The sequence below is a fragment of the Falco peregrinus genome, chromosome 14 (genome assembly GCF_023634155.1).
Source record: "Falco peregrinus isolate bFalPer1 chromosome 14, bFalPer1.pri, whole genome shotgun sequence".
Classification (NCBI taxonomy): Eukaryota; Metazoa; Chordata; class Aves; order Falconiformes; family Falconidae; genus Falco; species Falco peregrinus.
This window is the reverse complement of record NC_073734.1, coordinates 1,310,099-1,324,460: the sequence shown is the minus strand read 5'-3', so window position 1 is coordinate 1,324,460 and position 14,362 is coordinate 1,310,099. Positions and strand designations below refer to the sequence as shown.

At 50.6% G+C, this 14,362-nt stretch overlaps 1 pseudogene; it reads left to right on the top strand.

Moving 5' to 3' along the window:
• The window catches only part of LOC129785694 (hydrocephalus-inducing protein homolog), a 67,215-nt pseudogene that overhangs the window by 28,639 nt on the left and 24,214 nt on the right, over positions 1–14,362 (top strand).

Here is a 14,362-nt window from a genome sequence, read left to right as displayed (position 1 = left end):
TGAAGGATTTCTGGGAGAATGTAGTTTTCATCTCTTTGCAGGGCATCCTGGACTGCAGCTTGTCTCTTCTGTCATCAGTGGAAATCACTAGTATGTTCTTAGGTGCCATGAACCCTGGATGCGTTTCGGGGCAGAACTGACCATTCATTAGTCTCCTTTCCTGGTGGATCAATCAGCGTTTGCTGAGAAGCAGAAGAGTAGCTTGAAGGGTGATTGATTTATGAAGTGGCGTATTAAGCATGTCTTTGCCAGGCAATCAGAAGGAAGGTTCCTGCCCTGTCTTTCCCCGTGGGCCAAAAGCAATGTTTCAGTGATCAGCAACCCCAGCGTATCATGGCTGTAGTACCAATAATGATTATATATAGCCCACGGCATCCTGGATGTGCGGCAGCGCTGTCTTGTGTTATCCAACAGTTTCATTGTCCTTTCAGTCCATTCTGCGAGGCTCCTTCACACTGGGCAGCACAAAGGCTCTGTGCTGGCTCCCAGATATTCCTGCGCTGGAGTATTCCATCCCGTAAGAAAGCCAACAGCCCTTCCTAAGCACGGTGCGGAGGAGGTAATGGGGAATCCTTTGGGTGCTCCATTACAGGAGGATGCACAACAAGGAGCCTGGTGGAAAGCAAGGTGACTCCTAAGTGCAGGAGAGCCGTCTGAAGAGCCTGCGACCTGTCCCGTAGACGCTGTGGCTGGTCATTGCTCTCCATCTGCCTTTTCCTGCCCATCTGTTGTCTCACGGTGGCTTGCAGTGCTCTGGGGTAGCAGATCCTTTCCTTGCGATGGGCTGCATGGGCTCAGAGGGGGCTTTGCTGGGGGCTTTAGCTGTTGACAGCATCAGCTGTGGCAGCAGTGATGATTAGGGTGCCCTGAGCTTTGTTGTAGCCTGGGCAATGGTCCTGTAGAAACCCCTGTGTTGGCAGCAGTTATTTAATGGTGAGGTTTATAAACAAGCTGCTCCTAGGGCTGGAGTAACTAGCACGATGGTTTTAATGATGTCTGAAGGTAGCTCATGAGCACTGCCTCAGAGAAGCACTTAAAAATGACTGTCGCTGCCCTGTGTTTTGCTCTAGTGCTGGAAATAGGAGCGTGGGGACTGACAGGTGGCCTTTGTCAGAGACCCAGCACACTTTGTAGGTGATGCCATTAGCTTCCTGACAGCAAAACAGCTCAGAGCAGCGCTCCTGACTCTGACCGAGGTAGCTCTGTGGGAGGTGCAGCCAAAAGCATATGGTGGGGAGGGCTGGATCCAGCCGCAGGGGACTCCTCTCGCTTTCCAGAGATCGTTAGCCTGGTGAAGTGACTCCCTTCTCCGGTGGTGAAGTGGTACCAGCAGACCTTTGCATGCTGTTTGAAAAACCAGAATATGCTGGTGATGGTGAGGCAGCTGGGTATCGTGATAGTAGCAGGAGCAAAAGAACTGCTCAAAGGGTCGATGTGGAGGTACAATGACACTTCTGAGTGAAGAGCTCGGCTTTCGTTGCTTGCTTGTATTTTCAGTGAAAAAGCAGCAGGACCTGTCTCTTTTAGAAGAGGTGAGAGCCAGGCATAGTTTTCTGACAAACTGGGCAAATTAACTTAAACTTGCTTTCCCTGTTACCCAAATATTCTGAACCTGACTGTCATGCACTCCTAAAAAGGTTTAAAATCCAAATTCAGCGAGGAGGGAGTTACAGGGATAGAGGGAGAATATTACGGTGAGGACGAAAGGCAGCAGAGTGCTGTTTTGTTTCTCTTCAGTCTAATCCATCTGGCTACCAGCTTCCTAATATTTAGAGCAGTAATCGATGGAGGAAGGTACTGGCTGTTGAATGCTGGGAACGCATTCTTCATAAAACCTGAAATTTGTTTTGAAATCTTGTTCAAGGGTTTGCTTAATATTCGGAAAGATATTTTAGCTCTTCTGTAAATTCCCTCTCCTCCTGCACAACAGGCCCCCCAGAGGATGACCCAGTGCTGGGTTTCTTACTTTCAGATAGTTAAAAGTTACCATGATGTGCTGAGATACCGGTGGCCATAGCCATGCAGATGGATGCTGGAATAAAACACGGTGGTGTTCCCGCTGTCTCAGAGAGCATCGCTCAGGAGTGCACAGCCCAAAGCACCTGCTCTACTGCTGTGTAAGAAGCCTCTCTTTTAATTTCAAGTTCAGGTGTTGCTTTGTTCAGGTTGCAGAGTGAGCTGTGTCCTGCTGTCTCTGGGAAATACGTCAAAAGCATGTAAGAATGAGAGAGCTGACAGCCTGTAATAAGATCATCGTGTTGTGTAAGTAACGATAGGGCAGGTACGTCTGGATTCAGTAAATGTGCTTCCATGGCAGCAAAGCATCCCAAAGCACAGACCCACGGACATTACCCCATCAGGTGAAATACCTAGGGCTACATTGCTGGTACAGTACAGAGATTGTTTTGTTGTTGTTTTTTTCTTTTCCTCCAGACTTATATATTAAACCATCAAGAGTCTTAAATAAATGTCACATCTAATTTGGCACCCAGGCCATGAAGCCTGCAGCTGCCCTGGGCCAACCCTGACAGCTCTGCTGTGTCAGTTTATCTGCCTGGCAGAAAGACCTGCTGCTCCCTCCTGACTCGCTGGCGTCTGCACGCTCTCGTCTGTACCGGGAGGTTTGTGGGTTTACACAGTCAGCACGATGCCAGATCCTTCTCTCTGTGGTAGAAGGTGCTCCGGCAAAGCCCTCCAGCCTTCAGAAGCGTCCTCGGTGCCTGCAGCCGGGAGTGTAAGTGCTCTCCAGGAGAGCAGCGGTAGGGGATGCTTAGCAAAGCGTGTAGAAGCAGGCAGTGCATATGCTTTCTCCCTCGTGGGCCTTGGAGGCAGCATTTTTCTGTGCTGGAGGCTTTATTCACGTCTTTGTTTAATCGCTTCTGATGGTTTTACCTTCCAAGCCTTTGTCCAGTTGCTTTGTGGATTTATAGCGATGAGCGCCTGTAGGCACCTATGGCAGTACGTTCCAAAGGAAGGAATATTCCTAGGAAAAGTACTAGAACTACTTTTCTCTCATTTTAACTAATACCATTTCAGGCCCTCGGGTTCCTGTTTTACAACAAATTGTGACAATTTTTTCCTTGTTCACTTTTTCCCAGGCCATTCATACTTCTACAAACCTACCTATCTCCTGTGTGGTTTCTAGGTTGAGGAATCCTGTTCAGTCTTCGTATAGAAGCTGCTCTGTACTTCGGAGAAGGGCAGAAATTTCAAAGGCTTCAGCCTGGTTTTTAAGATCAGAACTATACCCATTATTTCAAGACCCACCTGGCCATGGGTTTAGACAGCGAGATCATGATAGTTTTCGTGGAGTTCATTTTGCAGTAGTTGAAGATGTCAACATCAGGCTAGACAGGAACTCCTTGACAGCTGGGAAGACCTACATCACGCTGTCAAACCACAGATCCGTGGTCATCCACAATCGGAGTAAAGTCATAGCCCACTCCAGTGGAAGGCTTTTGTTAGTCAAGAAGAGGAGGATCAGGAGAAGCTGAGGTTCATTGGGAAGATTCATTTAAGTAAGACACGCTGCCCAAGGGTAAAACTAACGTACGGCCTCAGAGGGATGTTGGTGCTTTTTTGAATGGCGTAGGACAAGTAAACCATCCACGACACCAGGGTGTCCCCCCCTGGGCTTCAGGGTAATGGAGCTCAGTGCTTCCCATTCCGGTTCCATCCATGTTCCAGCTCATGTTTTGGGGAGGAAAGGTTGCATTTCCTCGGAGAGCAAATTCCCATCTGTGGGAGCCCTAAGTCAGTGAGGCCAGGTCCCTGGGCTCGCAGAGGGTCTGTGAGGCTGAGGAAGGTGTCGGCGCTCCTTACCTGGGACTGCGTTGAGCGGTAGCACCTAACAGCTGCAGGCAGCGTACCTGTTGTGATATTCACTGCAGTTTCTTCCCCTCCAGCTTTGATAAGATGGCAACCTTCTTCAGCCTTCTTGTCCAGTAGTGCGCAGGGCAGGGTGCTTTGCTGGCCCCGAACGTTGAGGCCATCCGGCTGTAGGATGCTGAATTGCCTTGCGCTGTCCCGGCTTCCAGCACAGCGAGGTATCCCTGCCCCTTCTCCGGGGCTCGGAGAGTTCGGAGGTGGAGGGTTCTGCGGGGAAGGCAGGGCAGCACAGGACTTGGAAGTGCCTTGGGGCGTCAGCACCTGTGTCTTCGTGGTGCTGAGAGGTGGGGCAGGCTCTCCACAGGGTGTCTCTGAAGCTTTGAAATTCCGTTTGGGGCAGCAGGGAAACACTTCTAGCCCAAGGGGATGCACTGGAAAAGACACTTAGAAGCTGGGGTGATTTAGGGAGTCCTTGTGTGCCTTCTCAGAGTTGAATGGCTGTAGGTGTATAGGAGTTAGTCTGAACCCAGAGCTGGTCAGGAAACTGCCTTCAGCTGGAGAACTTTTTGAGGGCTTCTGAGCAAATAAAGTTCAGTGTAATTAGGTCAGAAATGCCTTGAAGGCCAAAACTAGTTTTCCACTCTTCTCTGTTTTTAATTGCGCAGTGTGTGACTTCTGTGCAAGATCAGTGTGTTAACAGAAAAAGTCTCATGACCTTCTCTTAGTACGTCCCTGCGCCATTCTTTTAGCATCTCTTCCCACCTGCCTATCTCAGATGGGACCCTGAGTGATCCTCTCTCCCCTCAGAAGCAACCAGGTTTCCCCACAGTTAACTTCAACCCATTTTTTTCCAATGGCACTTGATCTTATGCCAGCTCGTGTTCTGTACTCTGAGCAGAGTGCTTTGTTCTTCCTTACTTGCAGTCTTAGGGGTGGTCATAGCTCCGAGGCCTCTGTGCTGCTGTAGCAGAAGCTTTTGAGATGTCAGAGCAGAGAGGACCTTTCCAATGGGAGGAGGCAGTTCAGCACCCTGCGCTTGGCTGTCACCCCAAAAGACCTGGATCATCACAAGGTCTACCCAGGGGTTTGCTCTGTCTCCCTCCTGCAGGACTTTCTGGGATTCAACAATGGAATTATTGTCTGTTGATGAAGGCTTAGTTGAGGGTTGCTCATCTCGGTGCCTGGAAGCCCCGCTCATGCACAGCGCTGTAGGTCAGCCGTGGAAAAACATTTCTCATGACACTCCACAGGGAGCAAGCCAAAGAAAGTATTTTTGGCACTGGTGACAGCATTTGCCCGAGGCTCTGTCTGCGTGCTGCTAGTAATGTCCATGGCTGTGTTTCCTTTCTAAATGTATTGGAATTTAGCTGGGTGGTGATTGCGGTCCTGTTTATACCACGTTGCCCTGATGTGCTGTGTATGGAGCCTTCCCCTCATTGCCCTCGAGTAGTCACCTGCTGGTCCTTGGTGGCCAGGGGACTGGAGCGTGAAGGGGGCACATCCACGTGCCAGCTGGGAAGCAAGTGCTCTGCAGCAGTGCTCCCTTCTCACCTCTCGGTTGCGAGCTTTAAACACTAGAATGATTGCTGCTACAACTACCGAGTGAGGGAGAGGTGACCTGTGTCAAAGCTCTGAGGAGAAGGCCAAAAAGAGAAAAATGTTGAAGTGGTTCAAGGCTGGATGTAAGGGTTTGCATTCAGAGATGCTGGTCCTGCCTTCGTTATTGGGTGATGCTAGGCAAAGTCCCTTCACCTCTCGGGGCCTCTGTCTTCATGCATATAAACCCATTAATTTCACTGAAGTGATGCAATGCCTGAAAGTCCGTGAGTTGGCTTTTCAAATGCTCTGGGATCCTCTGCTGGATGGCAGTGTAGGCAGTGGAGCAGATCTAGTTTGCTTATCCCTGCCAGTCCAAAAGGGAAGGTAAAAAAGAGTGATGCTGGTAACCTGCAGCTGAATCCCAGCTGCTCTCCCCTTGCCAGCGAAGCACTGCAGTGTGTGCTCCTTCATCTTCATCCATCTCCCCCAGCACCTCTACGGGAGGAAAAGCCATCTGAGGGTGTTGGTGGGTTGTCCATTAGTCGTGGCAGTAGCTTTGAGCCAGGAGGCTCTCCTGAGGGCTGCTAGCTTTCAAAAACCTCCTCTTAGCTCGTGAGTGTGGCGTAAAACTACCTGCCGTGCCAGCGAACAAGTGATAACCTGATCTGCCTGGGACCCCGTGGCTTGGGGTCAGCCCCTTGCTGAGCTGCTCCTGCTGTTCCTCCCCCAGTGCGTGGCTGCTCCTGCGCTTACGCGACAGTCTCTGCAAATATGTTGTTTATTAAATGATCTGCTTGGTTTGTGTCTCCCCATGGCTGCAGGCGCTGTCGCAGGCTGCAGAAGCAGGAGGAGAATGAGAGGGATTCTTTTCTCAAGCAGTGTGCAATGGACCCCACGCTCCAAGAACGCCTTTCCCTTCTCTCCCGTGCCTTCCAGAACCAGAGGGCAAAGGTGCGAGAAGACTCTATGCTTTTCTCCAGTGATATTTTTGCCATTGAGCCGGTGGTAAGTGATAGCTGAGAACCTCTCTTCCTCCTCCTCCTCCTCCCTGAATGAGGTCACTTGGCAGATACCCGCGTCAGCGTCTTGATGTGCCGAGAGGGAAGACATGAGGTTTCTAGTGAGGCTGGGAGAGGTTGTTGCAAAAAGCGTTTCTAAACAGTGAGCTCCTGGCAGGCGGCGAGAGCCTGCCTAAAGCTGAGCTCTGCTGCAAGGGCTATAAATTAAGGGCACTTCATAAGTGTCCTTACAGTGTTCAGGGGTACTGATTATTATATATAAGGGCAGGCCTTACACGTAGCGTATGGGGATTAACCATGGGCATTAGTTCACCTATTGAAGAATGAAAAGGTCCTCTATGGAAAGGAGGCCAAGTTCAGCCCGTTTAATCACGGAAAGACCAATCCCTTCATATAATCTGGATTTATACCATGTGTGACTCTCCCTCCCAGCATCGTCTGTGAGCCTGCACGCAAGGCTGGCAGCTTTAAACGAACTTTTTGAGTTTCATTGCAGACTTGGAGAAAACTTTTTGCTTTTGTGTTTGCGCAATCAAAACCTCATGTCCTTCAATGAAACAGAGCCCTGACTGAGTATTTGCATGGTCTGAGATGAAGAATGCCTGCTGCCTGAGCAATGCAAAATCCCTTCTCATCCTGTTGCAAACGCTAGAATAATCCGAGCCTCTTCTTTCTTTTATAGTAGGTGAAACCATTATTTTTTTTTTTTAAGGAAGGGGATCTTGTTCTCTTCTTGGTTACTCCTATAGCCCGAATGAGGCTGAGAGCCCCCCATGTGAGCACAGCTGCAGTTTCACACCACTGCAGCTGAGAGCAGCATGATGGGACCAAGAGCCTGTGTCAGAGCAGCGGGGGTATTGCAGAGAGCGGGAGCCGATCGCCTGAGCTGTGCCAGCTGGTTTTGGAGCATGTCCCAGGGCTCCTGCTTCATTACAACTGGGCTAGGTCTCCATAACGAGCTTAACCTGCTCTTGGGCTCCTGAAGTGCATTAGGGTGAGGTCCAGCAGCCTGGCTGCCCGCTGAGTCCTGGTGCTCCGTGTAGCGCTGTACGGACCCAGAGTGTAGCCTGGCCTCAAGTCTCGAGTGGAAACCTTTCCTGAATGGCTGTGTTGATGTTACAGTTGGCTTAGGACTGGGTGTAAGTGGGATACTACAGGAGTCGTTCCCCTCCTGGCTGGTTCAGCATTATCAGTCTTTAGATTTCCATTAATTCCATGATTTATGGAACAATGGGTTTCACATTCATAGTTTTGCTGATGTCTGTCTTCCCCCCTGGCGTACGGGTGTCTTCACATCAAATGTTAGTCTTTTTTCCTATCAAATGTAAGATCTAAAAATCCACTGCTGCTGACTTCCACAACCTTCTCCCCGGTGAGAGTCCCGTAACTTGTAGCGTGGACAGAGACCCTTCTTGCAGCGCCGTGTAAATCTGCTGGAGGGGCCCCACCAGAGCTGGGACCTTGCTGCCTCGGACCTTCTGGCCAAAAGCGGCGGCTGCTCTTCTCACCTATCACCTGTGGTGCCTGGGAGCACCCTATAGAAAGAATCAAACCCTTGGAACAAGTGGCTGGAGGTTAGGAGGCCGCTGGAGGGACGATAGCCTTGGAAAGGCTCTCTGGGCAGGGTGGCTTTGCAGGGTTTGTGCAGCAGCTTTGCTGTGTAAGCGGGCCGTTAGCTGCCAGGGGTTGCTCTCAGTGGAAGCTGCAGCAGGCTATTTCGGCCTGTATAAGCTTAACTTGCTGATGAAAATAATAAGAGAAAAGAGGAGGAGCGGTTTTGCAGTCAGCCTGTGACCATGAACGTTTTGAGCAGCCGTCCAAGCCTGTGGGAAACAAGCTGTTCTGTAACTCTGACTTCCTGAGTGCATCTCAAAGTTGATTTATTTTTGCAAAGACACATGGTATGTCAGCAGAAGCATCTGTGGTAGAAGCCCAGGTGGCTCTCAAAGGACAAAGTCCTTGCTTTTTGCTGCACCTTCCCCACCACAGCTTAGCTGTAAGTCACAGTACAGACACGTGGGAGCTGACTCCTTGGAAATGGAAACCAGAGGAAAGGGAGGAAAAGGATTTGTAATCATTGCTCTTACCTTGACAAGTCATCACTGTCTTGTCATTGCCTGGTAGCGACTCCTCAGTGCCACGTGTCAGCTCTGAGCCGATGGAGGTGGTCTTCAAGATGTGCAGGTTACGCAAGTGCTACTGCTGTTGGTGCAGAGGTTGGGCCAGGAGATAACAGCGATATTTGTTCCTGCAAACGTCCACCTCAGCTGAGGTGCCCAGCTGGTCCCCATCCAAATGAGAGGGGACTGCAGAGCACTTTGGTTTTTGGCAGAAGGCGCCATCTCCAGTGGGAGCTATGGTCCATCCCTCCGCTCGCTGTGGGTTCGGTTATTGATGGGAAGGGGCAGATACTGGCTTTGGCGCTGCCTTTTCCCTGAGTGCCCTGAACTAACAGGATGCACTTTGGGGAGTCACTTCAGTACTTGTGTTGCCAGCTCTGCCTTTGGGGGTTTTGGTGTGCTTTGAGCAGTGATTTCCTTTCCATGGATCACCTTCTCCCTCCACCAAACAAAGCAGGCCGACAGTTGGTGGTGCCCCGCTTTCCAAGACCAGCTTTTTCCTTTTCAGGCTGGTGGAGGTTGAGGAGATTCGCATTATTTAGGGGCTGAGGGAGGGGAAATAGGATCTGCATCTATTTATGGTTGGTCTCCTTACTGAGGTCACTTCTGTAGCGGTGAGTCATGGTGTGCCGTCCCCTCGGGTATCACGTTGGCATATGCTGTAGCAAAGCCAGGGCACAACAGCAGGAGTTTTTGTGCTGGATCATCATACATCCACCGTCTGTATTTTATGCCACCTGCCAGCTGCAGCCTGCCTGAGGCTGACATTAAGCCAGAAGTGTTGCAATATCGTGTTCACAGCACTGCATAGTTGCATTTCTGTCCTGGCAAGCATCCACGGTAGTTTTCCATGATCTGACTCAACTGCCATCTTACGGAGAATATGCTAGCCGCGGCAGACCGCTGGCTCCTGCCGTGTCCTAGGGCTGGTACGCCTATGTAGCAGTAGCCCGCAAGGGTGAGTAGTGAAGTGTATCCTTTTAACCAGCAATTCTTTCTTCCCCGTGGGGTAGCAGGAATGTGAGGAACCTTTCCAACAGCCTATTTTCATTTCCCAGGAGAAATAGGTCACAATATTTTCCAGTTTTATGGTCTGACATACAGCAGTAATGAAGGGAGAAATGACAAAGGTTTCCCAAAACAGTCATGTCCTTCACAATTTTTTTTTAGCCACAGAATAGTAGAATAATGTGTAACTGATGATTTCTTCTTGCCCTCTCCCTTTGAGTCAAACAGTCTGGCGTGCAGCTTCACTGACAATACAGGGAAGCTGATTGTGGACGTACTGCCTGAAGTTTCTGTCCAAATACGTTGAATCCTGGAGAATGGTGATTTCATGTCAGAAGCTCAAGAGGTTTGAGTCTGTTAACTGCTGCTGCAGGTTTTCTTGGGAGTGAGGATATGAGTGCAAGGCTCCATCAATAATGCTGCGTTAGGATTGTTGCAGAGAGCTGTGCGGGTGCATATGAATGGATGGGTTGTGTTGCTCGTCCGTAGGCTTGTCTCCTCTGATGCCTTAGAGCAGTCTCATCTGACTGTGCCTTGGGATCCAGCAGCACCCTGGGTGTAGGGAGATATGTCCCTTACCAGGATCTTACTGCACCACTGACTGGCTTCCTGGAGCATGGCAGGACATCTGGTGAGTTATACAGCGTACAGAGAGATGCCAGCAACACTGCAGCAATCACCGTGGTCTCGGTGGTGTTGGGCAAATCATCCCGCTGGGGCCTCGGCCGCTGGGAATAACACCTGCAGGGACCCATCGCCACTCCCTCGCTGTTTGAAGATTTACGCTTGCAGGGTTCTCCCAGGTTCTTGCTGAAGCTGGATTTTTTTTGTGCAGCGGAAGTTCACCATTTTGGTGTTCGGTTTGGGTTATTTTGAGCCAGGATCACATTCTCGTGTCAGAGAAATGCCACGTGGGCACTGACCCAGCTCCGGTTCCGCTTCCGACAGCAGCGGTGATGCAGGAACGGGAGGAGGCCAGGACAACTAGGGCTTTGTGTCATGGGCAATGTCTCATACCCCCTGTGGAGACCTGCAGGCAGCTGGAGCAGATTGCAAAGCCCTGATATTCCTCTTCTGCCAGTTGTTGCCTGCAAGCAGAGGGAGGCTTGGACAGTGAGCCCTGGCCGGGGTAGCCAGCCCTGACGGGACCTTGCCTTTGTTTGTGAGCTGGTTTACAGATCTCTTCTGCAATGATGAAGGCAGGCATGGTTTTCTTTCTTTCTATCTTTGTAACTAAGAATGGAAAAATCCATTTGACTTGCTGAATCTCTTCTGATCTGAGAAGACGTGTTCACATGGCTGTAGTGACACAGGGATATAAGGGAAGGTTTGGAGGGAAACCGTATCTTTTCTTTAGGTCAGCTGGCACTTCTGAAGAGATCCTTGATATGCCGAAGCCAGCCAGTTTAGTTCCTTTATTATAGCCCTAATTAAAAAAAAAAAAAAAAAAAAGGCAAGCCTTTACCGGGTGCTAGTTAAGGTAAGGGACTTAATTTTTTTCACAGCTGCTTCCAAAGTCTTACACATTTTGTAAGTGTTGTTTGCTCCTTGCTCATCATTGATGCTCTAAATAAAGGCTTACAGGGCTGTGGTTGAAAACAAGAAATGTAACGTTTGAAGGTAAATGGTTTGTTGTCTCCTGTCTTAGGAGGGAGATGTCTGGCCAAATTCTTCAGTTGAAATTTATGTGATCTTCAAACCCCGAGAAGCCAGAGTGTATCAACAGTCTGCTGCGACATCTCAGGTACAGCTCCTTTCTCCTCCTCCTGCTACCCACAGCAAAGGCGAGGCACAAATACTCTTCCAGCCCAGTTGGTTCCCACGGAATTCCTAGGAAGAGCCGGTGGTCAGCAGGGCAGTGCCAGCACCTTCCTGCTGTCCCTGTGGCTCCCAGCTGGTCTGTGCAGAGCCAGGGCTTAGCGCGCCTGGCTCCGACCGCTGATCCCAGAGCAGCCAAAGCAGCGAGCTTTCATACCATGCATTCGTTGTGCTGCAAGGTGTTTGTAAAGGCAGAGAGGTACACAGCAGAAGAGCTTTGGTGGACAAGCACTAAGCCCCTATAGACCTCCAGGATGAGCCTTTATTACGTGGATGCACCATCGGGCTCCTGAGGCGGTAGGAGCTGAGTGAAACGTGCTCCCTGCCCCTGGGTCACCTCCCGCTCTCCAGGCGCTGCCAGACCGTAGTGGCTGAGCCCTGCTGAGCGCAGGGTGTCTGTGAACGTGCCACACGTGTGCTGCTGTCCCTGCGTGGGAATCGTCACCTCGTGGCTCAAGTCTATGCTTCATCTGGGTCGCGTGTTACAGGGCTCGCTGTCCTCAGCAGGGTGAGCACCCTCCCCAGAAGTCAGAGTGCGAGCAGCCTGCTAGACAAGCTTTATGCTCCTCCCGGCTGACAGAAGTGCTGTCAGGTCTTTTTCTGGGAGCGGTTATCACTGACCCACCGAGTTATGCCGCCTTTGCCCTTACAGAGGTGATGGCCTTGCTGTGCTGGCACGGGGCAGGGAATGCTTGCAGCAAGCTCCGTGGTTCAGGTTACCTTGTCCTTCCTCTCCGTCCGTGTGGTGCTGCTTGAGGTGTTTTTCAGGAGTGGGAGGTCCCTGTCAGATTTCCATCCAGGGAACGCTCTGGTTTTCCCCATCTAAGAGGAAGGAGGTGCGAGGCCCGTGGTCCCCAGCAGCCAGGCTCCCGTTCTGGAGGGTGCTGAGATCACTAACCCAGCTGCTTCGAGCCATTCCTTACTTCTCCAAGCTGACAGATACAAAGGCCATGAAACAGCTTTTTATTGATACGGTAATTGCGCAGGGTTTACTTGGCAAATGCCACCTACAGTAATTAACCAGGGCTCGTGTTAACAAACCGCCTTCCTGGCCGCCAGCTGCAGTTGTTAGAGCTGTGGAAGGAAAGGGTTGATTTAAAAAGTTGCTCCCAAGGGAATCCTGGCTCAGCGCTGTGCTCCTGGCCCTGGGATTTTTGCTGTGGTGGTGGGGCTGTCCATCACTTTGCTGCAGGGATCTCCAGGGGTTGTGCCTGGAGAGCTTTTGTTGTTGTTGTGGCAGAGAAATAGGAAAATTACTTACATGCAACCTGGGAGTTACAGGAAACAGAGCTGGGCAAGCGATCGGTGTTTAGAAAGAGGAGCCTGCTCTGGAAAAACCCTCGTGGTCCCTCAGGAGATCTGAACTCTTCCATGGGCCCCTTGGGAGAGGACCTCAAGGAGGTCACCTACCCCCCATCCCTCACAAAACGGAGCTGAGCCGCTGTATCGTCAGGGTGGAGACCGTCCCAGGGTGCAAAAAGAGTTTAAAGAAGAAACCCGTGATCTTTAACTAGGGAGTCATTAATTTTGCTTCTTGACGACTCTGAGCGGTGTGACAGCCTTCCTCGTGCATTTGCATGCCAGTCACAGATCCCTTTGGAGGACGATTTGCAGACAGCGTGTGCCCCTTGCAGGGAATATTTAGTAGCTTTGCCCTAGTGCAGCACTGTGAAATTGCAGTTGGATCTCGAGCCCCACGGGGAAGTGGCTGGCCTCCATGTGTGTTTTTGCAGTTGCCTCCATAAATTGCTTAGCCGAACGCTTCTGGATCAGGTGATTTACAGAACTCATCAGCACTGTGCAACTTGCAAAGCCAGCGGTTAAGAAGTGGTTTGAAATTTGTTTTGTTTAAGCTCAAAATGAACTTTCTTAGTTATTCATGCAAATAAAGCCATGGCTCTTGAGTGCTGGAAGGAAGCACGTGGTGGGGGGGCTCAATCACCTAAAATTCTTTTTTTGTTGTTTTTTTCTGGATATGGAAATGTACTGGGTTACATCTGATTTCTTCCAAAACCCATTTCTAAGCCGCTTTTGCAGGGAGAAGCAAAATCCTAAGTGCTGATCCCTCCTTCACTTGCCGTGTCCTACATCGTGTAAAACTGGATCTCTGTGTTGATGTGGTTGGTTGAGAATCACGTTCAAAACCAACCTCAAAACCTGGGGACGTTCCGTGGGCAAAAAAATGAGTGCCAGAAAGCAGCAGAAGTTAGGGACTTGGGAAACAGTTCTGTGCTGTTGGGCCACCCACACCCCTGTTTCTTTGAATGCCGAGCTGTAATCCCTCCATGATGTGCCAAGGTGTTAACCCGACTGAGATCCGAATTCTCACTCCACAGAACCAGGTGTGGCTTTGGGACTGAGGACAAGGAGGCTGCGGCCCCTCCATGGCCTGGTCCATGTGCTCTGGGACATGCTGTGGTGGGGGCATCACACGGTCCCAGCCCGGGGCACCCAGGCCTTGGCCAGCGGCTGGGTGCTCCTGGAAGCCCCAGCTGCTAGCGAGGAGCGGGACATACTCTCTTTTTTCTTTCTTTTTCTCTCGGCTGTCCTGAATGGTCTGTATTTTACTCTGCTCCTCCTCCTTTCAGGAGAGCACTCTCTGAGGTTCACCTGGAAGGAGAGAGCGTAAAACTCCCAGGGTTTCCTAAAGTTCCAGCATCAATGTAGGGGCAGAAGAAAGGATAGCTTCCGCAGACCTTCCAGGAGAGGCTGAGGGCCTGCTGCAGAAGGGAAAGAATGGCCACTGATTTTTTTTGATGATAGTGGCCGTGGGGCATGCCTCACCCATGATTATGGGCAAAACTTGTCCCTTGGAAATCTTTGTCATTTCCTAAGAGCTTTGATGGTTTAGAACATCAAGTTTTTAATGAAAATTAGGCCACATGTGATGCAAGATGGAAAAATCTTCTGAACAGCGAGCACCCAGTACTGCCTCTTTTCGGGTGTCTGTGCAATAGAAGTACACAGCCCTCTGATGCGTGCCTGAGCTGTGAAGTGTAACTCATCTCTGCTGTCAGCTGGGCTGCGGCT